This window comes from Somniosus microcephalus, chromosome 5, assembly GCF_052327205.1.
Source record: "Somniosus microcephalus isolate GS21.2 chromosome 5, FLI_Smic_1.0, whole genome shotgun sequence".
NCBI classification, from domain to species: Eukaryota; Metazoa; Chordata; class Chondrichthyes; order Squaliformes; family Somniosidae; genus Somniosus; species Somniosus microcephalus.
Genome location: NC_140991.1, coordinates 305,293,817 through 305,320,765, shown reverse-complemented (window position 1 = coordinate 305,320,765; position 26,949 = coordinate 305,293,817). Strand labels below are relative to the sequence as shown.

General features: G+C 46.5%; 1 protein-coding gene across 1 annotated transcript in view; it reads left to right on the top strand.

Moving 5' to 3' along the window:
* The window catches only part of LOC147117868 (cadherin-18-like), a 1,002,068-nt gene that overhangs the window by 372,343 nt on the left and 602,776 nt on the right, over positions 1-26,949 (top strand). The window contains exon 3 of the mRNA XM_085989250.1: positions 5,143-5,287. The gene's annotated coding sequence lies outside the window, so the exon portion shown is untranslated. The remainder of the gene's footprint in view (positions 1-5,142; positions 5,288-26,949) is intronic.

The following is a 26,949-nucleotide window of genomic DNA, read 5'->3' as shown; positions in this document are numbered from 1 at the left end:
GTTGAGGGCAGAGGTGAGCCATAATATGGCTCGGCTCTCCCTAAAGAATCTGGTGTCTGCAGAGGGAGAGGAGGTGGGAGCGGGGTGCAGGATAAGTGTAAGTCCTCCAAAGAAAGACGGGGAGGCGGACATCTCGGGTAGCAGGAGGGGGAAAGACAAGGAGAGGGTGCAAGAGGTAGGAGCCTTAAAGGGGCAGCAGGACAGGAGCATGGAGACAAAGATGCCAGAAGGGATCAAGATAGGAGCAGATGCACCATTGTCCCAGAGAGAGAAGAAACGGGGAGCAAGGGTCAGTGGTGGAGATGAGGCCGAAGCGAGTGACACTGTTGGAGAAACCGTGATAGCAGGAAGACTCTCTAAGGGAGAATATGTATCTGATGGGGAGCAGGGACGTGAGGTTACAGAAGAGCTCGAGAGTGAGGAGTCAGAGGGGGACAGTGACATGGAAGTGGGGGGTGGGGTGACATTGTGTGGAAAGGGAAAGGTTAGTGAGGGGCAGAAGGAGGGAGAAGGGGCAGCTCCTCGGCTCAAACCTAATGTAAGGAAGAGGCTGAAACTGCAGGGAAGGTTCAAACAGGAGGTGAAAAAGAGCCGGAGGCTGCAGGAGAAAGCAACAGCTGCCCAAAAAGTTGGGAAGGAGCTTGAGAGGAGGGAAGGGCCGGAGATTAAATGATGGGGGGATTATCAGGCACACCTCCCTTATTTGGAGCCATGATTACTGATCAATTTTTAAAGTACAATAGATTAGTAGTATATGTTATGGAAAGCAAATTAAACTTCAGATTTTGATGTTAATATGTGGTGGAGGAATGGCTGTGCAGGGTGGCGGAATGGATTTGTATGATACAATGGAATGATCACGATGTTGTAAATGTTTTCAATGCTCGATAAATAATATATAAAAAATGAAGTGGTTAGCACTTTCACCTCTGATTTAGAAGGTTGTGGGTTCAAGTCCCACTCCAGAGACTTGAGCACAAAAATCCAAGTTGACACTCCAGGGCAGTACTGAGGGGGTGCTGCACTGTCAGAGGTACCGTCTTTCAGTTGAGATGTTAAACCGAGGCCCCATCTGCTCTCTCAGGTAGACATAAAAGATCCCATGGCACTATTTGAAGAAGAGCAGGGGAGTTATCCCTGGTGTCCTGGCCAATATCTATCCCTCAATCAACATAACAAAAATAGATTATCTGATCATTATCGCTTTGTGGGAGATTGCTGTGTGCCACTGGCTGCCGTGTTTCCCACATTACAACAGTGACTACACTCCAAAGGTGCTTCATTAGCTGTAAAGTGCTTTGGGTGGTCGTCAAAGGCTTTATGTAAATGTAAGTCTTTTATTTCTCACTCTCTCATATGAATGTACGGTCCCATATACACACAGCGTTCATCAGACACCGACTAGTACAATAAATAAATCAGAGCTAGACCACCCACTGGATGTGCTGTACTTTAAGTTATTATAATGGATAACGGAGATTAATTCAGTGCTGGCAGCCACAAACTAATTGCATTTCATGATTCCTCGGAAGAAAGTCTAGGTGTAGCGTCGAATGTGGTGATGCAGAATAATTCAGGAACGTAATCTAAAAAACTCTGTTTGTATTTCTGAACAATGGACATTTGATTTCGGTCTGATTTAATTAGCCGGGGACAAAGATGGGATTACATACGAACATACAAATTAGGAGCAGGAGTCGGCCACTCGGCCCCTCGAGCCTGCTCCGCCATTCAATAAGACCATGGCTGATCTGATTGCTCCACATTCCCGCCTACCCCCGATAACTTTTCACCCCCTTGCTTACCAAGAATCGATCTACCTCTGCCTTAAAAATATTTAAAGTCTCTGCTTCCACCGCCCTCTGAGGAAGAGAGTTCCAAAGACTCACGGCCCTCTGTGAGAAACAATTTCTCCTCATCTCTGTCTTAAATGGGCGACCCCTTATTTTTAAACAGTGACCCCCCTAGTCCTAGATTCTCCCACAAGAGGAAACATCCTCTCCACATCCACCCTGTCAAGACCCCTCAGGATCTTATATGTTTCAATCCATTAGGGAGGAGTGGAAGAGATACACAGTGGCAGATTTTCACTTTTCAGTGATGGCGGAGGCGATAGTGGATTGGCCGCCCGTCATACAACAGGTGGCTTAAGCGCCTTGCTATATACAGGAAACTCTTTTTTATCCGGATTACCGAGAGCTATAGTAAAAGATACGAGAGCTGAGAGCTCCGTATACAGCAACAAACCCTGTTGCTTAGCAACAGGTGCAGAACAATGGCCACAAGATCCAAGCATCCCTGTTGCTTAGCAACAGCTGCAGGCACACCTGATTGCACAGCCACAGATCGAGGAAGGGCCAGTCATATGAAGTAAAACTTACCTGAACCTACTCCTGAATTTTGCCGGTTAACCGAGATTTCCGGTTATTTAGGTGCCGGTAAATCGAGAGTTTCCTTCAAATGCAAGTTGTTGTTGTTGAGACAGGCAGACGATCCACGACCGCCAGTTTCCCCACCACTGTTGCAAGTGAAAATTACCCCCCCCCGTACGGTTTTTGAACACAAAACAATACTCAGCCCTTGAATTTTTGAATGGGTTTGATCTGTAAATGCCTGACTTCACTTCAGTTTAAATGATTCTAATGGAGGGAAATTAGAAATGTGCCTAATATGTATTTTAAGCGCAGCAAGCGTACACCATGAGCTGAGAAAAACCCGGGGTGGATCTCAGCTTGCGGGAGACCGACTGGTGGAGTGCGCTGGCTACCCAGCTGTATCTGCTGGTGGTGGTGGGGGAGGGGCGGGGTGGAGCGTCCGGCTACTTTGAACCCAGGGCCTTAGATACATAGATACATAGAAGATAGTAGCAGGAGTAGGCCATTCGGCCCCTCGAGCCTGCTCCGCCATTCAATAAGATCATGGCTGATCATCCAAATTCAGTACCCTGTCCCTGCCTTCTCCCCATATCCCTTGATCCCTTTAGCCTTAAGAAATATATCCAACTCCTTCTTGAATATATTTAATGAATTGGCCTCCACTGCCTTCTGTGGTCGAGAATTCCACAGGTCCACCACTCTCTGGGTGAAGAAATTCCTCCTCATCTCTGTTCTAAATGGCTTACCCCTTATCCTTAGACTGTGACCCCTGGTTCTGGACTCCCCCGCCATCGGGAACATCCTTCCTGCATCCAGTCTGTCCAGTCCTGTCAGAATTTTATAAGTTTCAATGAGATCCCTCTCATTCTTCTAAACTCCAGTGAGTATAAACCCAATCGACCGAATCTCTCCTCATACGTCATTCCACGCCGCTAGCGAGTTACCTTCATAAATACCTTAGAAATGCCTTCGAGGGAGTGCAGCGAAGGTTCACTAGACTGGTTCCTGGGATGAGGGGATTGCCCTGGGATGAGGGGATTGCCCTATGAGGAGAGACCGAGCAGACTAGGCCATTGTTGCTTGGAGTTTAGAAGAATGAGAGGTGATCTAATTGAAACATAAAATTATTAAGGGGCTTGACAGGGTTAATGCTGGGAAAATGTTTCCCCCTGGCTGGGGAGTCGAGAACACAGGGTCACAGTCACAGAATAAGGGGTCGGCCATTTAGGACTGAAATGAGGAGAAATTTCCTCACTCAAAGGGTGGTGAATCTTTGGAATTCTCTACCCCAGAGAGCTGTAGATGCTCAGTCGTTGAGTATATTCAAGACAGAGGTCGATAAATTTTTGGGAACGAAGGGAATTAAGGGATATGGGGATAGTGTGGGAAGGTGGAATTGAGGTAGAAGATCAGTCATGATCTTGATGAATGGCAGAGCAGGCTCGAAGGGCCAAATGGCCGACTCCTGCTCCTATTTCTTATGTTCTTATGTACCCCCTGAACAGACATCCCACTGCAACATGACGGTTTGAGGAATTCCGATCAGTTCCGAAGCCAAGCCAGTTGTCAATAGGTCCTGAAGGGAGGGAAGGTGGAACTTGGGGGGGGGGGGGGGCGGGGGGGGGGGGTGCAGTTGTCCTGTGCCATGAATGGTCTACACTCCTTGTTATCCAGATTCTATGAGAATTGAGCGCTTTGAGACCTTCATTGGAGCAACAAGCAGTGGTCCCTTTAAGGCCCGCCGCTTAGACCGCTCGATGCCAGGACACATGGACGCCACATGCTCCCCCTTATCTGACACTTCAAATTGCAATCGGGGTCCTAATTACAGCACTGGTCACCGATTCTCACAGTAAACAGGCCTACCGCCTGAAACTGGCGAGTGCTCCAGCCACCTATGGGAAGGCCCCTTTCAAAATGATGGTGGCCAGAGTGTCAGTGTCAGTACGATAGCAAAATACTGCGGATGCTGGAAATCCGAAATAACAACAGGAAATGCTGGAAAAACAGCAGGCCAGGCAACATCCGCGGAGAGAGAAATAGAGTCAACGTTTCAGGTCGAAACCCTTCGTCAGGACTTGCCTGGCCTGCTGAGTTTTTCCAGCATTTCCTGTTGTTATGTCAGTGTCAGTAAGTCTACTGATCCCATTCTACGGGGGTTACTGCCCTGTTAACGCCAATTTCAGCTTGTTCAAATCGGCCCCTTGGATACAGAAAATGGCTTTAGCAACGACCCGAATTGTAAGTGAACCCAAGGTACAAATGTTGAATCTAGCGCTTCTTGAGTTCTGATTAAATCCAGGGAAATTTTGGCTGTGCAATTTAATTCAGCATCATTTAAACTGAGTCCAAATGATGTGCAGATTGGCTGCAGGCATTCAAAAGGGAGCGGAATGAGTTCCCAAGAGTGGCCAATATAGAAGGTAGGTGGGTACTGAGGGGTGTCTCTCAGTCTCTGTGGTCTCCTGGAGCTTGCTGGATTGCCTTAGCGGATGGGAGAGAAATGTCCCAGTGTCTTTTCCTAAATTGGCCGAAGGTTTTTGCTCTTTTTGGGTTTTCTCTAGAGATTGAATGCTTGGTGGGGAGGGGGAGAAGGGCGGGGGGTGGGGGCAGAGGCAATGAGGATCATGGCGTGCAGAATTTACACCTTGAAAGTGTAACTCGATGGACCAACTGACCTTTTCCTGTCTTTCGTTTTTGCACTTTCCCATGATGGCTGTACAAGAGAAGGAAAAATCTAACAATGTCAATCTTCTAATCCTTTTAGGCTTTTCCGAAAAGAGCCCCCTGGTAGAATTCGCACACGTACACTCTGAAGATGGTTTCTATTGGAAGCTGCCATAAATTTGGCAAGATTGCCTAGTTCAAAATTCTCTCTCTTTGAGGACGTCCCCGCCACCTTCTCCAGGATTGTAAGTTATCTGTTTCTCTGTCCTCTCGGTGGCCCACGTCTCTTTACTGATATCAGTATGCTGAGAAGTATAATAATCGCGCGTTGTTTAATTGAAACGTGAGTCTCTGCTCAAAGTGGATCTCCTCTTGGGATATTGGTGATGTTCACAGCGCAAAAAAAAAAAATGAGTTCCTGACTTTTTAGCTCAAGGAAATTACTTTGAGGACAAAAAAAGTATGTTCTTTTTTTAAGTGTTTAGCCCAGCTGTTGTCAAGGTCAACTTGGTTCTGTGCTGAGCCTTATTTAAAAATCCATCCAAAAAAGCAAATATGTTCACACAGCGCCTGTCTGTGCTGTGACTGCAGCTTTCTAGAGTCATCAGATTATCCCCCAAGACGAAAGGTGCACAAACCACTCCATGGATTGAACATTTAAGCACAATCAGTCAATTACTTTATGGTGAATGGTAATGCCATCTAATACTCTCTTGGGTCATAAATCAAAGCGTGAATCTAGAATTGTGTGAGCACTCAGGCTCCTTATTATCAACCCAAGAACAGTCTTACGACCTGGGAAAATCTGAGGACTTTTAGTACAAGGGAGAAACTGAAGTATAAAAATCAATTATCCTTACAAGGCGTAGTGCGCAACATCGATCTCAAGTGCAAATAAATCACAGACAATAAAGATTTTTTAACCAGAAACCCCAAACTTCAATTGGGGAAGATACAAAATTCTGAGCTGATCATTTTGCACATTCCTGGCAATTCATTTTAAGAGACCAGGTACAGACTTGAAGATTGTTTTTAAATATCGTTCGGTTAGAAATTATGGCCTAGAAATTCATTAAGGCGTCGGCAGCTTTGCGGCCAGTTACCGCCTAAAGAGGGCTTCTGCGCCAATACAGGAGGTTGCGCTGATATTCAGCGCAGCGGTAATGGCGGCGGTAGCCGTTAGCGCTGCGCCAGCACCGATGACGTCATCGGTGTGCGCAGTGCCCCGGTTCCGCCCCGATACCGGCCCGATCCCCATATTTAGTTGCGGCCGCCTCTTCCGCAGCGGCCGCAAACAGCGACCAGAAAACGGGGCCGTACTGTAGCCTTGGTGGGGCGCTTTAAGGTGGAGGTGCGGCCGGCCGCTTTTTCGGCAGCCGCCTGACCGCGCCTCCTTCCCCGGCCTCCTCCACCCCGGCCCCCCCCCTGCGGCATTGCCGGCTGCTTTCCGCGAACCCGGCACTTCTCCGTGGTGCCGGGCTCATTTGCCGGCACTATCCAGCGGCGATCTCCCCGTTGCAGGCACCTCCCCCTTAAGAGAAGGAGGAGGCCTGCAGTACCGCAGCCTGCCGCTCCGCAGTGGGTGGCGCAGCAGCGCCTAGAGCGCTGAAATTCAGTTTCAGCGCCCCAAGCAGGGGCGGGCACACCCTGGAATAGCGCCCGGTTCCGACTTGGGGTGCAAAAACTGAATATCTGACAGTCGCAACTGGCTCCGCGCCCAGCGCTAACTTTTGGGCGCTAGCCAGCTGGCGGGGCCATAGTGAATTTCTAGGCCTATGACTTTGGTGAGTAGGTTTCCAGATATGTATTTAATTTAACTCATAGAAATGCCTTGCATAACCCTAGATTTCTATCTAAAAACATTCCCGGATAAGATTCTGAGAGGGTAGATGCTGAGAGGTTGTTTCCCCTGTTTGAGAGTCTAGAACTAGGGGGCATAGTCTCAGGATAAGGGGTCGGCCATTTAAGACTGAGAGGAGGAAGAATTTCTTCACTCAGAGGATTGTGAATCTTTGGAATTCTCTGTCCCAGAGGGCTGTGAATGCTGAATCGTTGAGTATATTCAAGGCTGAGATAGATAGATTTTTGGACTGTACGGTAATCAAGGGATATGGAGATCAGGTGGGAAAGTGGAGTTGAGGTCGAAGATCAGCCATGATCTTATTGAATGAGGGAGCAGGCTCGAGGGGCCGAATGGCTGACTCCTGCTCCTAATTCTTATGTTCTTATGTTTAGAAGCAACCTTGGTTTTGTCCTGCTATTTTCTTCAAGGAAACTGTGACTCAGTGTTTGTTAAGCTGCTTCTTCCTATTGGCTGACCCAGATGATTTTTTTTTATATATCATCTAACAACCTCCTGCTTTTCTTTAAGCAGGTTGCAAGTCCATCCATCAATTAACGCCTCGAGTTTCAACTTTCGCCCCGTCCCTCTTCGTTTTTCGAAATCTTTTCAAATACTTGCCTATCTTTCAGCCTTCGTCACCTTTTCCCTCCACAGATGTTAGCTGACTTGTTGTACGTTTCCAGCATTTTCTGGTTTTGCTTGATAACACGTGTAAATGTTAATAATAGGAAAGTTTTTGTTTGTGAAATAAATACCGTCCAATATGTCTCTTTGCCAATGCATCATGCGGGAAAACCTTTCCCAGACAGTGGGGAACACTGAGGTGCACAGAAAAGACTGTCGGGGATCATGCTTCATCTGAATTCCAGGTCCACATGAACTCACTCACATTTTAAGTAACGTCTCCAAAGTTAATCAAGCTTCTGCAGTTCAGTGATGAATTTTTAAAAATTTGTTCATGGGATGTGGGCATCGCTGGCAAGGCCAGCATTTATTGCCCATCCCGAATTGCCCTTGAGAAGGTGGCGGTGAGCCGCCTTCTTGAACCGTGTGGTGAAGGTACTCCCACAGCGCTGTTAGGGAGGAAGTTCCAGGATGTTGACCCAGCGACGGTACAGGTGCGGCCGATATACTTCCAAGTCAGGATGGTGTGTGACCTGGAGGGGAACTTGGAGGTGGTGGTGTTCCTGTGCGTCTGCTACCCTTGTCCTTCTAGGTGGTAGAGGTCGCAGAGTTGAGAGGTGCTCGCGAAGAATAAGTTCCACATTCAAATGTATAAGTTCCACATTCCTGCAAGGGAAACTTTTCTTATATGGAGCCATATGGTCACAGAGTGGCAACACTGCAGGAACAGAGAGCTGCAGCTGCTGCTGCTGGAGGCAACAAATTCATTGAGGTATTGTAATGTCACACCACATTTTACTCAAATTAATGAAGGAGAAACAAGGGAGGATGAAATAGCACCAATATTTAATGTAAGTCCATGCCCGCATGCAACAAGACCTGGACAATGTTCAGGCTTGGACTGATAAGTGGCAGGTAACATTCACGTCACAGAAGTGTCAGGCAATGACTATCTGCAACAAGCGAGATTCTGACCACCGCCCCTTGACATTACCATTGCTCAATCCTCCACCATCAACATCCTGGGGGGTCACCATTGACCAAAATATTAACTGTACCAGCCACATAAATACGGTGGCAACAAGAGCAGGTTAGAGGCTAGATAGTCTGCGGCAAGTGTCTCACCTCCTGACTCCCAAAGCCTTTCCAACATCTACAAGGCGCAAGTAAGGAGAGTGATGGAATACTCTCCACTTGCCTGGAAGAGTGCAGCTCCAACAACACTCAAGAAGCTCGACACCATTCAGGACAAAACAGCCCGCTTGATTGACAGCCCATCCACCACCTTAAACATTCACTCCCTCCACCACCAGCATACCGTGGCTGCAGTGTGTACCATCTACAAGATGCACTGCAGCAACTCGCCAAGGCTTCTTCAGCAGCACCTCCCAAACCCGCGACCTCTTCCACCTAGAAGGACAAGGGCAGCAGGCGCATGGGAACACCACCACCTCCAAGTTCTCCTCCAAGTCACACACCATCCTGACTTAGAAGTATAGCACCGATCCTTCATCGTCACTGGGTCAATATCCTGGAACTCCTTACCTAATAGCACTGTGGGAGTACCTTCATCACACGGACTGCAGCGGTTCAAGAAGGCGGCTCACCACCACCTTCTCAAGGGCAACTAGGGATGGGCGATAAATGCTGGCCTTGCCAGCGACACCCAGATCCCATAAGCGAATTTTTCAAAAGTACTCTCAATCTAGGGCTAATTGTCAAAGATTGGTACTAAGTAGCATCCCGGAGCTTAATGTCAGTAAAATCAAAGGCATCCGCTTTACCTCCCACTCGCAGCTACTGGCTTCTGGCCTTTTTTATATCAACCTCCCAAGTTGCTCCTCCAGCTAAGCCAGGAGGTGTTAAAGGAAAATGTCCTGTTTGACCTCAAGTTCTCAAATTGAGTTTACTTCTCTATATCTGTTCTTTCTGTGTTCTTTTCTATTGCTGTCCTCGCTAAACACTCTGCCTCAACCTTCCATAGGTCACAACTCATTCAAAATGCCATACATTGTGGCCTCACCCTCACAACATTCTGTATATTTATTACCCTGGTTCTCTCCAACCCTCGCAGACTCTTCATGCCGAAGTCCACTGACCTTAGGATTCTCAACGTCACTCTGAAACCCCTCTATTGCCTTGCCCCACCCTACCTTCATGATCTGCAGACCTACCTGCCCACACGTACCTTCAGTAGCTCCACGACCAGAGCTGGAAAGTAAGTCACCTTAAATTAGGTGAAGAGCGAAACAGATGTGAGTGTGTTATTTCATCAAAATAAAGAGGATGCTTTTCAATGGAAATAAGAATCGGGAGAGATGTAGACCAGACTGCCGTCTCACTATCAGCCACTTTACATTACCACACAAAGACAAAATTACCACCAGTGAGTGACCATAAGAATTAGGAGCAGGATTAGACCATTCGGCCCCTCGAGCCTGCTCCGCCATTCAATAAGATCATGGCTGATCTTCGACCTCAACTCCACTTTCCCGCCCAATCCCCACAGCCCTCTGTCCTATGTGGAGCATGTCCACCAGCTCAAACACCTGGAGACAGCAGAATCTTCCATTTGAAGAGGGCCAGGGCTTCCTCACCTCGCCCGTAGTATAGCTACATCTTCTTTCTCAATCCATCACCGTGGATACTGCGGGTCTGCCCGACAGGTGAATAGTTAAGTACTAGACTCATTAAATGTTCCTGTTTTTAAAATATTCTGCTGAACAAATACAAGTGATTAATGAAAGCTGGAGATTTTATCCCTATTAAACTGGTGGCTGCTCCGACTGAAGTATAAGAGAGAAGCAATTAAAAGCAATCAGGAGAAAAGATGGTACTTAACTGAGATTCAATCCATAATCAGTTAAGATGGATATACCAAATGCTAATAGAATTTTTTTGTGATCCAGTTTATGGGTTTTCCATTCACTATAGCTCAGTAATTCTTCCTGTCGTATATTTTAATTTAATTGTAGTTCACTACAAGAACAACACTTTATCACTTACAGAAGGAAAGTGGTTATTCTGTATTTGTTTTAACAAGCATTAGGTAATAAATGCATGGTACTGTTGGATAGAGATAATGGACCTGAATTTCTGCTGAGGTCTACCGCAACATTTACGCCTTAACGTAATGTCTCCGGCGCTTTCCACAGACCTTCCACCGAAGTTACGGCAGACAGTTGGGAGAATCCCCGCAGAAACTCAAGCCCAATGTGATAATGGGGTGGAAATTGGCCTTGGGCATTAGTACAAAATGGACGGTATGTTATACGCCCCGCCCTATATCCACTTCTGTTGATGTTAATGGAAGTACAACAGGTGGTCTGTGCAACACCGCAGCAACTCGCCGAGCCTTCTTCGACAGCACCTCCCAAACTCACAACCTCTACCACCTAGAAGGACAAGGGCAACAGGCGCATGGGAACACTCTAAGTCGCACATCATCCTGACTTGGAAATATATCGCCGTTCCTTCATCGTCGCTGGGCCAAATTCCTGGAACTCCCTCCCGAACAGCGTTGTGGGAGCACCTTCACCACACGGACTGCAGCGGTTCAAGAAGGGGGCTCACCACAACCTTCTCGAGGGCAATTAGGGATGGGCAATAAATGCTGGCCTTGCCAGCGACGCTCACATCCCAGGAATGAATAAAATAATGTATTTGCGCTACAGCCCCAAGCTGAATTTCCACTCCAATGTCTTTTCAATGTTTCATGGCTTAGTACCTAGTTTACAGACTCTCGACATCAAAGCCTGAGCAATGGTGCCTTTAGAAAACCCTTCTGACTCCTTAAAGCTTTCCATGACATTTTTTGAAAAGAAGAAACCGTAGTTTGAATACTGCAAGGTATTCTAAACTTTAATACAATTTATGCATTTCTAAAAATATCTTTTGTGTCAAGCAGGAGAGATTCTTTATAGCATCTTTCTCTGGAATTGTATGCTGCTGGAAATCAGCTTTAGAATTTTAAAGCATCAAAAATATTCAGGTAGATGTCGATGAATTCCATGCCCATCAAGTTGATTCACAGCCTCCACTGTGGAAGTGGGAACAGGTGAATTAGCGGCTTTGTGTTCTGCTCTCCAAATTTCCTCTTTCTGTTTGCATACATGTCAACCTGCAATACTGACACAACCTCAAAGAAGCCCAACATCTAAAAGATACCCATGAACATAGGGCGCCGCTCAAGGCCACTGTCTTCAGGTAAATAAATAAGTTCCTTTTTTTGTTACATAGGATTTCAAGATTTTTACCATTGTTTTGGAGACCACATTCTGTGATTCAAATTGGTTTCTTGTCACAACTGAAAGCCAATAGCCTTCTTATGATGTATGAAAACAAATAGTTACATCCTCAATGATGATGGAGCCCAGCAGGTGAGTGCAAAAGACAAGGCTGAAACGTTTGCAGCCAACTTCAGCCAGAAGTGGCGAGTGGATGATCCATATCGGCCTACTCCCGAGGTACCCACCATCACAGAAGCCATTCTTCAGCCAATTCGATTCACTCCACATGATATCAAGAAACGGCTCAGCGCACTGGATACAGCAAAGGCTATGGGCCCTGACAACATCCCGGCTATCATGCTGAAGACTTGTGCTCCAGAACTAGCCGCGCCTCTAGCCAAGCTATTCCAGTACAGCTACAACACTGGCATCTATCCGACAATGTGGAAAACTGCCCAGGTATGTCCTATCCACAAAAAGCAGGACAAATCTATTCCGGCCAATTACCGCCCCATCAGTCTACTCTCAATCATCAGCAAAGTGATGGAAGGTGTCATCGACAGTGCTATCAAGCAGCACTTACTCACCAATAACCTGCTCACTGATGCCCAGTTTGGGTTCCGCCAGGACCATTCAGCTCCTGACCTCATTACAGCCTTGGTCCAAACATGGACAAAGGAGCTGAATTCCAGAGGTGAGGTGAGAGTGACTGCCCTTGACATCAAGGCAGCATTTGACCGAGTCTGGCATCAAGGAGCCCTAGTAAAACTGAAGTCAATGGGAATCGGGGGGGGAAACTCTCCACTGGCTGGAGTCATACCTACCACAAAGGAAGATGGTTGTGGTGATTGAAGGTCAATCATCACAGCCTCAGGACATCGCTGCAGGAGTTCCTCAGGGTAGTGTCCTAGGCCCAACCATCTTCAGCTGCTTCATCAATGATCTTCTCTCCAACATAAGGTCAGAAATGGGGATGTTCGCTGATGACTGTACAGTGTTCAGTGCCATTTGCAACTCCACAGATAATGAAGCAGTCCATGCCTGCATGCAACAAGACCTGGGCGATGTTCAGGCTTGGGCTGGTAAGTGGTAGGTAACATTCACGCCACAGAAGTGCCAGGCAATGACTATCTCCAACAAGCGAGAGTCTAACCACCTCCCCTTGACATTCAATGACATTACCATCGCCGAATCCTCCACTATCAACATCCTGGGGGTTACCATTAACCAGAAACTTAACTGGACCAGCCACATAAATACTGTGGCAACAAGAGCAGGTCAGAGGCTGGGTATTCTGTGGTGAGTGTCTCACCTCCTGACTCCCCAAAGTATTTCCAACATCTACAAGGCACAAGTCAGGAGTGTGATGGAATACTCTCCACTTGCCTGAATGAGTGCCGCTCCAACAACACTCAAGAAGCTCGACACCATCCAGGAAAAAGCAGCCTGCTTGATTGGCACCCCATCCACCACCTTAAACATTCACTCCCTCCACCACTGGCGTACCATGGCTGCAGTGCGTACCATCTACAAGATGCACTGTAACAACTCGCCAAGGCTTCTTCGGCAGCACCTCCCAAACCCGCGGCCTCTTCCACCTAGAAGGACAAGGGCAGCAGGTGCATGGGAACACCACCACCTCCAAGTTCCCCTCCAAGTCACACACCATCCTAACTTAGAAGTATATCGCCGATCCTTCATCGTCGCTGGGTCAAAATTCTGGAACTCCTTACCTAACAGCACTGTGGGAGCACCTTCACCACATGGACTGCAGCGGGCAACTAGGGATGGGCAATAAATGCTGGCACAGCCAGCGACGCCCTGATCCCATAAATGAATAAAAAAAGTGAGAGTGCAGTAGGACGTAAGCCTTTTGCTTATTCTATGTGCACACGGTTCAGCATTAAACATGGCCTTTAAGAATGAAAGTTGCTCCATTCAAAATCTCTGGAGGTTTAGTGAGCATTAATGTCAGCTGGGCTCAGTGGTAGCACTCCCACTGATTGGCCAGGTGCAGCGTAGCACTCCCGCTGATTGGCCAGGTGCGGGGTACCACTCCCTCTGATTGGCCAGGTGCAGGGTAGCACTCCCGCTGATTGGCCAGGTGCAGGGTAGCACTCCCGCTGATTGGCCAGGTGCAGGGTAGCACTCCCTCTGATTGGCCAGGGGCAGGGTAGTACTCCCTCTGATTGGCCAGCTGCATGGTAGCACTTCCGCTGATTGGCCCAGTGCAGGGTAGCATCCTTTCTGATTGGCCAGCTGCATGGTAGCACTCCCTCTGATTGGCCAGGTGCAGGGTAGCACTCCCGCTGATTGGCCAGGTGCAGGGTAGCATCCTTTCTGATTGGCCAGCTGCATGGTAGCACTCCCTCTGATTGACCAGGTGCAGGGTAGCACTCCCGCTGATTGGCCAGGTGCAGCGTAGCACTCCCTCTGATTGGCCAGGTGCAGGGTAGCACTCCCTCTGATTGGCCAGGTGCAGCGTAGCACTCCCACTGATTGACCAGCTGTAGGGTAGCATCCTTTCTGATTGGCCAGCTGCATGGTAGCACTCCCTCTGATTGACCAGGTGCAGGGTAGCACTCCCGCTGATTGGCCAGGTGCAGCGTAGCTCTCCCGCTGATTGGCCAGGTGCAGGGTAGCACTCCCTCTGATTGGCCAGGTGCAGCATAGCACTCCCTCTGATTGGCCCGCTGCAGCGTAGCACTCCCTCCGATTGGCCCGGTGCAGCGTAGCACTCCCTCTGATTGGCCCGGTGCAGCGTAGCACTCCCTCTGATTAGCCAGGTGCAGGGTAGCACTCCCGCTGATTGGCCAGGTGCAGCGTAGCACTCCCTCTGATTGGCCAGGTGCAGGGTAGCACTTCCGCTGATTGGCCCGGTGCAGGGTAGCATCCTTTCTGATTGGCCAGCTGCATGGTAGCACTCCCTCTGATTGGCCAGGTGCAGGGTAGCACTCCCGCTGATTGGCCAGGTGCAGGGTAGCATCCTTTCTGATTGGCCAGGGTAGCACTCCCGCTGATTGCCAGCTGCAGGCTAGCATGCTTTCTGATTGGCCAGCTGCATGGTAGCACTCCCTCTGATTGGCCAGGTGCAGGGTAGCACTCCCTCTGATTGGCCAGCTGCAGGGTAGCACTCCCGCTGATTGGCCAGGTGCAGCGTAGCACTCCCTCTGATTAGCCAGGTGCAGCGTAGCACTCCCTCTGATTGGCCAGGTGCAGCATAGCACTCCCTCTGATTGGCCCGGTGCAGCGTAAACTCCCTCTGATTGGCCAGGTGCAGCGTAGCACTCCCTCTGATTGGCCCGGTGCAGGATAGCTCTCCCTCTGATTGGCCAGGTGCAGGGTGGCTCTTCCTCTGATTGGCCAGGTGCAGGATAGCACTCCCTCTGATTGGCCAGCTGCAGGGTAGAAGAAAATCTTCCCCAATGTTCGCTGAAGCAAAGGAAAAAATTCAAAAGTGGACAAAGGTACTGAAAAAGATTTAAAAGAAAAAACATTGGTCAGTGCTGCCGCATTCGAGTTATTCCAAGCCTAGACCCAAAGAAATGAGGTGCAAGGTGTGGTGATGCCGCCTTTGTGTTATTGGTATGGCCTTTGAATTATTGCACCTATTCCAGCACCTCTTTCCTCATTTTGAATCTTCACTGTGTTTTCTTTTGCTTTGTGTCTTGGAATTGCCCATTCGCTGGAGGCAAAGCATGAGGAAAGTTGATCCTATACATCTCCAAAAATAGCCACCCAGTGCCATGAAAACATTCTCCTGATTCTGAGGAGTCCAATCTCTAAATAGGAAAAACTTCCACCTGTAAACTCTTAATTGCAGCCAAAAAGATGGTAATTCAATTGTAAGGTTTCCCAGCAAATCATTTGGAAAGGACAATAACAATACTCTTCATTACAGCCATTAATACTGTGGATAATTAAAAGGCACCGAAAGTTTTCTCAGGTCTCTTTGCTTTTTCAGATGAGCCAGGAATGAAGAACTTCAAACAAAAATGATGCATGGCTTCAATTCTGAGGCTCAGAATTAAAAGGAGAGACTGATTAAATGCATTGCTACTCATTCAGTAAGGTCCTGTGAACATTACCTGCGTTGTAACAGAGAATCGAGTCTGTTAGACCTACAAATTCATCTCGGGCAGGTGGTGCAGGACGGTCGGTATGGGATCGGCCGCCCGTTATACGCAGCGCCTGGTATTCAGTTCTAATGCAGCCAATGGAAATGAATATCACACGCTGCGTATAACGGGCGACCCATCCAATACCGCCCGTTCTGCGCCACCCGCCCGAGACGAATTTCTCGCCCTTCGTGCCTTGACTCCGTGAAGCGAGGAAGCCATTCCTGAACATTTTCTCATCACATGAACTAGAAGCAGGAATTTCATTTTGATTTTCTTATTTATCACTAATTTTTGGGCTGAACCAGCACGGGACCCAAGTAACTCGGTGCCGAATTTTGTCTGTTAACGTTCCTGGGAAGCACCGTGGGATGTTTATTGCATTGAAGGCACTATGTACATGCACATTGTTGTTGTTGTTGTTTACTGAGTCCACTCAGTTTCACTGAGCAACTGACAAATGTAAAATCAAATGGGAATAATAGCAAAATAAACCTGTTTTGATGCTTCTGAATGGGAACTTTGTTTTGAACTAACAACACGTGCTGAAGGTAGCAATGATTACTATGTTGTGATACATTTAATGGTCATGGTTTGTTAAGTGTAGATGCAAAAAGTAATTTGACATAATCAAAACATTAATTTTGGTCAGGGAAACCAAAACCGGCTGATGTCTGCCAAGATACGGTTGGTGCCATATTTCAGCTCCCGCAGCAACCCACCGAGCAGGTTGGATAGCATATAAATATACCTGTCCACCTCTTGTTGTTCAGTTCCGAGGAGGAGTCCGCATCTATTCTCCTCTATTTTCCAGCATTTTCTGTTTTCGTGTCAGATTGCCAGCATTTGAAGTGTTTTGCTTTTTTATAAATTCAGTTTAAGTTACTTTCTATTGAGAATGCAAGATGAAGGAGCCTATTGAGTAGATTGGGCCTACACTCTCTGGCGTTTAGAAGAGAGAGAGGTGATCTCATTGAAATATATAAGATTCTGAGGGGGATTGACAGGGTAGATGCTGAGAGGTTGTTTCCCCTGGCTGGAGAGTCTAGAACTAGGGGGCATAGTCTCAGGATAAGGGGTTGGCCATTTAAGACTGAGATGAGGAGGAATTTCTTCACTCAGAGGATTGTGAATCTTTGGAATTCTCTGCCCCAAAGGGCTGTGGATGCTGGATCATTGAGTATATTCAACGCTGAGATAGATAGATTTTTGGACTCTAGGGGAATCAAGGGATATGGAGATCGGGCAGGAAAGTGGATTTGAGGTTGAAGATCAATCATGACCTTATTGAATGGCGGAGCAGGCTTGAAGGGCCGTATGGCCTACTCTTGCTCCTAATTCTTTTATTCTTATGAGCCATTAATCCATGGGACACAGCGCCCAAAAAAAAGTGATAAGGGAAGACAAAGATAATCAAAAAGTAGTCAGAATGATCAGGTGGCATGAGGCCGAGCTGAGGATACAGTTACCAATGAATCTCTCAAGGCAAATTCATTCGAATGTTTGCATGCTTGAGTGTCAGCTGTGGCTCAGTGGGTAGCACACTCGCTTCTGAGTCAGAAGGTTGTGGGTTCAAGTCCCAGTCCAGAGACTTGAGCAAATAAATCTAGGCTGACACTCCAGTGCAGTGCTGAGGGAGTGCTGCACTGTCGGAGGTACCATCTTTCAGATGAGACATTAAACCGAGGCCTTGTCTGCTCTCTCATGTGGATGTAACAGATCCCATGGCACTATTTCAAAGAAGAGTAGGGGCGTTATCCCTGGTGTCCTGGCCAATAATTATCCCTCAAACAACATAACAAAAACAGATTATCTGGTCATTATCACATAGCTGTTTGTGGGAGCTTGCTGTGCGCAAATTGGCTGCCGCGTTTCTCACATTACAACAGTGACTACACTCCAAAAGTACTTCATTGGCTGTAAAGCGCTTTGCGACGTCCGGCGGTCATGAAAGGCGCTATATAAATGCAAGTCTTTCTTTTAAAACCTTGACTATCTCAGAATAAAACAAACCTGCTAGTAACTGGCTATCAATCGCAACATTCTCTTTAACATCCTTGAGAAAAAAAAATCCATTACATTACATTTCATGGACTGAAGTAACTGTGTTTCATTGAATGCAAAAAGGCTGAGAGGAAAGACATTCCACTGTATTTCCCCGAGCAAAGGATGAGAGAGGAGCCATTGCTAGTAATCCAGATTGCTGTGATTCATAATGCTATAATGGATTGGCCGAAGTTAGAAGTAGGATAAAATAAAAGCCAGAGCTCAAGGTTGATGGGATTTTGTTCCTTGTAATGGAATAGTGGAGTGCCTTTTATTTTATGAAAGACAAAAACACAAGTCAGGGTTTTGCCCGTAACCATGTTAGTGGAACCTAAATGGCGAGATTTAAAATGTTGAAGTACTTTGCCTTTGCGCTTTGTTATTCTATCGGAGCCATTTTTTCCCTCCAATATATTGAAGGAAATGATTTAGGCATTTCCAGTCAACTCTGTTCAGTATGATATTTTGAGGAGGGATAATTCTGGGATCTTGGAAGTTTAAAGTGCTCACTTTTGAGATATTGTAACAGTATAATTGAAAAGAATAATCGAAAAAAAAGTGGTGTCACACGATAGAGGTCCCAGAGTAATTCCGACATTTTTGCATATATAGAAATACGGCGTGTGGTGGGAAAGTAATCTTGTGTGACAGCGAAGTTAAAAAGAAATCTTACTGTGTTCTCTGTGAAGTATGGTGATTAGTTGTGCTGGAGTCAGGACCAGAAAGGTTTGAAGAGGTTTGAAATTTATAGACGTGATAGGAGAAAGCCTAATGAGTACTTTTAGGTCAGGGATAAGTATAGAAAAGGGTCCATTTCTGCCTCAATTTGCTACAAGTTGTTTCATTTGGCACCTTTTGCAAGTTGGCTCCTGCATTATAAAGATGGTATTGGCAGATATTTTTTCCGTTGTGTTAGGACTGCAAGAGGTTATTGATCTGGCCTGATAGTTAGCTGACCTGGGGTAAAAGATGTGTTTCCCTAAGAACTTATGTGCATCGGAATAAGTATTTGCTACCTGAAATGAAAGGTACTAGGGTATATCTTTTGCTGGAAATCTCCTCTGGGATTCTCCCGATTGGTTGCCGCAACTTTGGCAGAAGATCTGGGGAAACCCAGATACACCTGTGAATGGGAATTACGCCGATCATTTTGCCAAAATGACGGCAGCCAGCTGAGAGGACCCTTGAGGAAATTCCCGCTGTTTGTCTTTACTGTCTCGCTGTTGAGCATTGCCGGGGCACAGCGCAGACGGGAATCTTGGGCAGGGTGGATCGTGCGCCCATAATGGAGTCGGCCCGAATTTCCTTCGACTTAAGTTAATGGAAGGAGAGGCGTGCAATCACCCCACCCAATTGTCCTCCCTGCACTCCGCCCAGCCGATATTTAACATGACGGCTGTGAAGACAAAAATCTACCCCTTGGTCTTTTGGTGCCAAAATTGTAAAATGTTAACTCATTGAATGTGTCAACTGCATCCAAAGATCTATTGCACTAAACGATGACCCTAGGGCTTTTCTCTTGTTTACTCGCCATTGCTTGAAAATAGCGGTCACAGTTTTATCATGCCATTGGGAGAACTTAAATAAACAGACATGGCTGTTACATTAGCAGAGATTTACAGCTTGTGCTTTGTGATGTTTGTTGGCAATTTGCTTCGCCTTATTTCCCACTGCTGTAACAGCAAATCCAAGCACTTGAACGGTAAATAATCACCTGAATGGGCGCCATATTACCTGCAGCCGGAGGGCTGCCATGCGAAGAAAAAGCAGAAGGTGATGTGCAAACCTTGTGTTGTGACTGACCCCGCGATGAGCTTCCGACCACATGTCCGCTCCATCACCAAGACCGCCTACTTCCACCGTCGTAGCATCGCCCGTCTCCGCCCCTGCCTCAGCTCATCTGCTGCAGAGACCCTGATCCGTGCCCTTGTTACCTCGAGACTTGACGATTCCAACGCTCTCCTGGCGGGCCTCCCATCTTCCACCCTCCGTAAACCTGTGTGCTTATCCGAAACTCTGCTGCCCGGATCCTAATGCGAGCCAAATCCCTCTCACCCATTGCTGCTGTGCTCGCTGACCTGCACGGGCTCCCGGTCCGACAACAGCTGGGTTTTAATATTCCCACCCTTGTTTTCAAATCCCTCCGTGGCCTCGCCGATCCCTATCTCTGTAACCTCCTCCAGCTCGACAAGCCATCGAGATCTCTGCGCTCCTCCAAATCTGGCCTCTTGAGCATCCCCGATTTTAATCGCTCCACCAGTGGCGGCCGTGCCTTCAGCTGCCTGGGCTCTAAGCTCTGGAATTCCCTCCGCAAACCTCTCCGCAAAACCTAACACTTTGGCCAAGCTTTTGGTCAGCTGCCCTGATATCTCCTTTTGTGGCTCGGTGTCAAAATTGTTTTTATGGATAATGCTCTTGTTAAACGCCTTGGGACGTTGTGCTACGTTAAATGCGCTATATAAATGCAGGTTGTTGTTGTTGTTGCAAACAACCTACAGACTCTGAGCAGCCCCAGGCTTAGCCAGGGACGTCCTAACCAGTATTCAGAACTGTAACAACTAGACGGTTACACAGACGTCTTGCCAGTTCTGATCATGACAGCTTGTGCAAATCAGCAGACAGGGGTTCAGACAGTGCGTGAACCTGCAGGAACTTTAGCATTACTCACTGGAACTGCCCATTCTTTTCTCTCAGAATGTCGGAGCTGACCATGGTTACTTCTTTCACTCTCACGCCCCAAAGCAGGCGGTACAGCTGTGTACGCAGGTGCTAAACTTGCACAAGCTGCAGCTGTACCCTCCTAGATTGCACAAGCAATGTGCATCACCTCTCACTCCGTCTGACAGAGCTTTCACTTGCCGCTTCGAGCTGATTGGTTTATATTGGAGAGATTCTACCTTGCGGGATTTTAGATTGCTATGTGGGAGCTTGATTTAAATATGTTAGTGACGGACACGCCTCTCCACAGCGCGACTCTCGAACACCCCGATATCCAGCGCTGTAAAAATGGTGACGGTTCGTGTTGGTGTCGCGTTCCCCGAGGGAGGGGGTAGAGGAAGGGAGGGAGAGGGGGTAGAGGGAGAGGGGTTAGAGGGAGGGAGAGGGGGGTAGAGGGAGGGAGAGGGGGAGGGGTAGAGGGAGGGAGAGGGAGTAGGGGAGGGAGGGTGTGGAGGGGGGATAGAGGGAGGAAGAGGGGGAGAGGAGGGCGGGATGGGGTAGAGGGAGGGGGTAGTAGAGGGAGTGGGAGGAGGGAGGGAGGAGTTAGAGGGAGCTGGGGGGTAGAGGAGAGAGTGGGTATGAATCTCCCGAGACCCAAAAGGAAAATAAATCTCGTGTCTTCAGCAATCTCTAAATTCTCTGCTTCTGTGAACTGCACGTTTCTGTACTTTACTTTTCTCTGTCTACCTTGAAATGATTGAATGGTTTGGGTTTGTGCCCTTCATTACAACAGGGTACACACCAGAAAAGGTAATCAGACTTTCCTCTTTACAGATAACACCCAGCTTGCTGTGCATTTCTGGCATTTTCTGTTTTTATTTCAGATTTTCAATTTTGCAGCATTTGCTTTTGTAGAAGTGATTGCACGCTGGCGATATTTTCAACTTAAATTATGACATGCCCATGAACCACTGCATTCTGCATTGTAATTCCCTGTCTTCAAATGTCAAAAGGCCTCTTTCGGGGCCATTTTTGAACTGCCATTTTCTTTTTTCATTTTGCTGTCTCGGTTATTCTGAAGCCGTTGGCCAACATTTTGCTAGTTTTCTGTATCGACACCTATGGTCCTCTCATGCATAAAGTTAGTGGGTTTTAGCTGTTGTGTAATCTGTTGACCTGGGTATCTGACATTGGCGAGCCAGCACTCCATCTAGAAGAGCAGTCAATGAAATGCACTGTCCTTGGTGGGTAGCTGCCATAATCTCTCCTGTCCTTCACTCGAGGCAGATTCACCAAAGTATTACCAGGGTTCCAAGGGTTAGATTATGAGGAGAGATCGCATAAACTAGGCTTGTATTCCCTGGAATATAAAAGATAAAGGGGTGATTTGATTGCGGTTTTTAGGATTTCGAAAGGATTTATAGGGTAGATGAGAGAAACATTTTCTACTGGTGGGTGAGTCTAGGACAAGGGGACATCACCTTAAAATGAGAGCCAGGCCATTCAGGGGAGAAGTTAGGAACATTCCTTCATGCAAAGGGTGGTAGAAGTTTGGAACTCTCTTCCACAAGAGAACCCTCTCCCACAGCTCAATTAATAATTATAAATTTGAGATTGCTAGATTTTTGCTAGACAAGGGTATAAAAGAATATGGAGCCAATGCGGGTGGATGGAGTTAGGATACAGATCAGCCATGAACTCATTGAATGGTGGAACAGGCCCGAGAGGCTGAATGGCCTACTCTTGTTCCAATGTCCCTCTCATAACTATTTCAGGGGTCGCCGCTACCTTCATCACAATAAAACGACAAATCTGTTGGAGTTTTTTGAAGATGTAACTGGTAGGATGGTTAAAGGGGAACCAGTGGATGTAGTGTATTTGGATTTTCAAAAAGCATTCGATAAGGTGCCACACAAGAGGTTATTACGCAAAATTAGGACTCATGGTATTTGGGGTAATATATTAGCATGGATTGAGGATTGGTTAATGGACAGAAAACAGAGAGTAGGAATAAACGGGACTTTTTCAGGTTGGCAGGCTGTAACTAGTGGGGTGCCGCAAGGATCAGTGCTTCGGCTTCAGCTATTTACAATCTATATTAATGAATTAGATGAAGGGGCTGAGTGTAACGTATCCAAGCTTGCTGATGATACAAAGTTAGGTGGGAAAGTAAGCTGTGAGGAGGATGCAAAGAGGCTGCAGAGAGATATAGACAGGTTGACTGAGTGGGCAAGAACATGGCAAATGGAATACAATGTGGGGAAATCAAATCAAAATCAAATCAAATCAAATCAAATCAACTTTTATTGTCATTGTTAGTGCACAAGTGCAGTACAACGAAATGTAGGCTTGCGGCTCCCGAGAGTGTACATTTAGATTAAGACATTTAAACATTCGACATACATTTGGCTTGTAATACATTAACATAAACATAACCATAATAAAGTGCATTGGCAGATGTGCAGGCTTTAGAGTTTATTTGTGGAGTTCAGTAGGATGACAGCCCTGGGAAAGAAGCTGTTCCTAAATCTGGTCGTACGGGTGCGAATGCATCTGTAGCGTCTCCCAGATGGCAGGAGGGCGAACAGACTGTGGCTGGGGTGGGTAGGGTCTTTGATGATGGACCGTGACCTCCGTAAACAGCGTTTCTGGTATATGTGCTCTATGGTCGGTAGCCGGTTGCCGGTAATGCGTTGGGCAGTTTTGACTACCCGCTGCAGGGCTTTCCGGTCATAGTAGCTACAGCTGCCATACCATACTGTGATACAGTTTGTCAGGATGCTCTCTATTGTGCAGCGGTAAAAGTTAGAGAGGATCAGGGGTGACAGGTTACATCCCTTCAGCCTCCTTAGGAAATATAGGTGCTGCTGGGCCTTCTTCATCAGAGAAGAGGTATTGAGGGACCAGGAGAGGTCTTCCGTGATGTGGACTCCGAGGAACTTAAAGCTGTCCACCCTTTCCACCACAGCCCCATTGATGTGAAGTTATCCACTTTGGTAGGAAAAACAAAAAAGAATATTTTTTGAATGGTGAGAGACTGGGAAATGTTTGCACTCAGAAGGACCTGGGTGTCCTTGTACATGAATCACAGAAAAGTTAACATGCAGGTACAGCAAGCAATTAGGAAAGCAAATGGTATGTTCGCTTTTGTTACAAAGGGATTAGAGTATGAGAGTAAAGAAGTCTTACTACAATTATACAGGGCATTGGTGATGCCACACCTGGAGTACTGTGCACAGTTCTAGTCTCCTTACCTAAGGAAAGACATACTTGCCTTAGAGGAAGTGCAACAAAGATTCACTAGACTGGTTCCTGGGATGAGGGGATTGCCCTTTGAGGAGAGATTGAGTAGACTAGGCCTATATTCCTTAGAGTTTAGAAGAATGAGAGGTGATCTAATTGAAATGTATAAAATTCTTAAGGGGCTTGACAGGGTTAATGCTGAGAAAGTGTTTCCCCAGGCTGTGGAATCTAGAACACAGGGTCACAGTCTCAGAATAAGGGGTCGGCCATTTAGGACTGAGATGAGGAGAAATTTCTTCGCTCAAAGGGTTGTGAATCTTTGGAATTCTCTACCCCAGAGGGCTGTGGAGGCTCAGTCATTGAGTATATTCAAGACAGAGGTCGATAAATTTTTGGGAGCAAAGGGATATGGGGATAGTGCGGGAAGGTGGAGTAGAGGTTGAAGATCAGCCGTGATCTTATTGAATGGCGGAGCAGGCTCAAAGGGCCATATGGGCGACTCCTGCTCCTATTTCTTATGTTCTTATGTTCTTACCTCAGTCGGTGCTCAAGAATCCGGTGCCAATTAGTTTGATTTTCTACCACGAACGGCACTGGGAATTAAATTATTGCCAGTGGCAAGTAATTACTTTCCTGATTAGTGGTATTATGGCCAACAGCTCCAGAAGTAGAAGAATTCGCCCTAGATTTCCTTATTGTCCATAATCATAGAATCATAGAAACTTATGGCACAGAAGGAGGCCATTCGGCCCCTCATGTCTGTGATGAAATATGCCATTCATCAGGCACTCTGTATTCTCTGTGTTTGATTGTGCCTGTGACTGTGACAAGCAGGGGAGTTTAGTTTCAGTCTCATTTCCTTACCTGTATTGTATTGTGTGTAGGGCTCCGCCCATACCTGGCCCCTACTTAAGCAGGCCCCAGCGTGTCTCACAGGCAGTACAGCAGATCTCTGGATGAGAGACACTTCTCCACTGTGTATTACTTTCTGAGTTAATAAAAGCCTTGCTTTGCTCCGTTAACGTTGAGTCTCGGATTCATTGAGGCACATCAATGTCCATGCCAGCAGAAAAAGAGCTCTCCAGCCTAATCCCATTTTCCAGCTCTTGGTCTGTAGCCCTGTAGCTTACGGCACTTCAAGAGCATATCCAAGTACTTTTTAAATGTGATGAGGGTTTCTGCCTCTCCCACCCTTTCAGGCAGTGAGTTCCAGACCCCCATCACCCTCTAGGTGAAAAATATTCTCCTCAACTCTCCTCTCAACTCCGACCAATTACTTTAAATCCATGGCCCCCTGGTTATTGACCTCTCTGCTAAGGGAAATATGTTCTTCCTATCCACTCTATCTCAGTCCCTCATAATTTTATACACCTCAATCAAGTCTCCCCTCAGCCTCCTCTGTGCGAAATAAAACAGCCCCAGCCTAGCCAACCTTTCTTCACAGCTCGGTAACGTTAGTAATATTCCTCAGCTGTTGCTCTTCCCTGTTAGTCACAGCCTCTTTGACTTTGGACGCGCATCACTTGCTGCATTGATTTCTGTGTCAGGGACATCATCATCATGAAGTGGCGCTGCCATAGGTGATGCGATGATGTTTGTGATACAGTTACCGCCGCAAAAGGGCAAAGTCATCAAAGACCTTTTCATCGTGAAAAGTTCAATAACTAAATGAAATGTCACCTTTGTCAGAAATGATTCACTGCGATGATATGGGCAACAATGATCTAATCAGAACGGCGCTTGGATCCCATTCAAATATGTCAGCTGATTCGCTCCTTTTTGACTACATCAATTTGGAGCTTGAATTGTAAAGATGTTACCCTTTGAGTGGCTGAAAGCTTGTATTCCTGTGAATGTCCCACTTACCGCATCAGCTAATGCGAAGTTAATTACTTGTTTCACACTGATGGTTTCAAATATTTACTTGTACATTTTCTTCCCATTTCGACCCACGCCCACACACAATCTGACCACTAACACCCATTATAACACTCACTAACACCCATTATAACACTCACTAACACCCATTATAACACTCACTAACACCCATTATAACACTCACTAACACCCATTATAACACTCACTAACACCCATTATAACACTCACTAACACCCATTATAACACTCACTAACACCCATTATAACACTCACTAACACCCATTATAACACTCACTAACACCCATTATAACACTCACTAACACCCATTATAACACTCACTAACACCCATTATAACACTCACTAACACCCATTATAACACTCACTAACACCTATTATAACACTCACTAACACCCATTATAACACTCACTAACACCCATTAGAACACTCACTAACACCCATTATAACACTCACTAACACCCATTATAACACTCACTAACACCCCACTATAACACTCACTAACACCCATTATAACACTCACTAACACCCATTATAACACTCACTAACACCCATTATAACACTCACTAACACCCCATTATAACACTCACTAACACCCATTATAACACTCACTAACACCCATTATAACACTCACTAACACCCATTATAACACTCACTTACACCCATTATAACACTCACTAACACCCATTATAACACTCACTAACATCCCATTATAACACTCACTAACACCCATTATAACACTCACTAACACCCATTATAACACTCACTAACACCCATTATAACACTCACTAACACCCATTATAACACTCACTAACACCCATTATAACACTCACTAACACCCATTATAACACTCACTAACACCCATTATAACACTCACTAACACCCATTATAACACTCACTAACACCCATTATAACACTCACTAACACCCATTATAACACTCACTAACACCCATTATAACACTCACTAACACCCATTATAACACTCACTAACACCCATTATAACACTCACTAACACCTATTATAACACTCACTAACACCCATTATAACACTCACTAACACCCATTAGAACACTCACTAACACCCATTATAACACTCACTAACACCCATTATAACACTCACTAACACCCCACTATAACACTCACTAACACCCATTATAACACTCACTAACACCCATTATAACACTCACTAACACCCATTATAACACTCACTAACACCCCATTATAACACTCACTAACACCCATTATAACACTCACT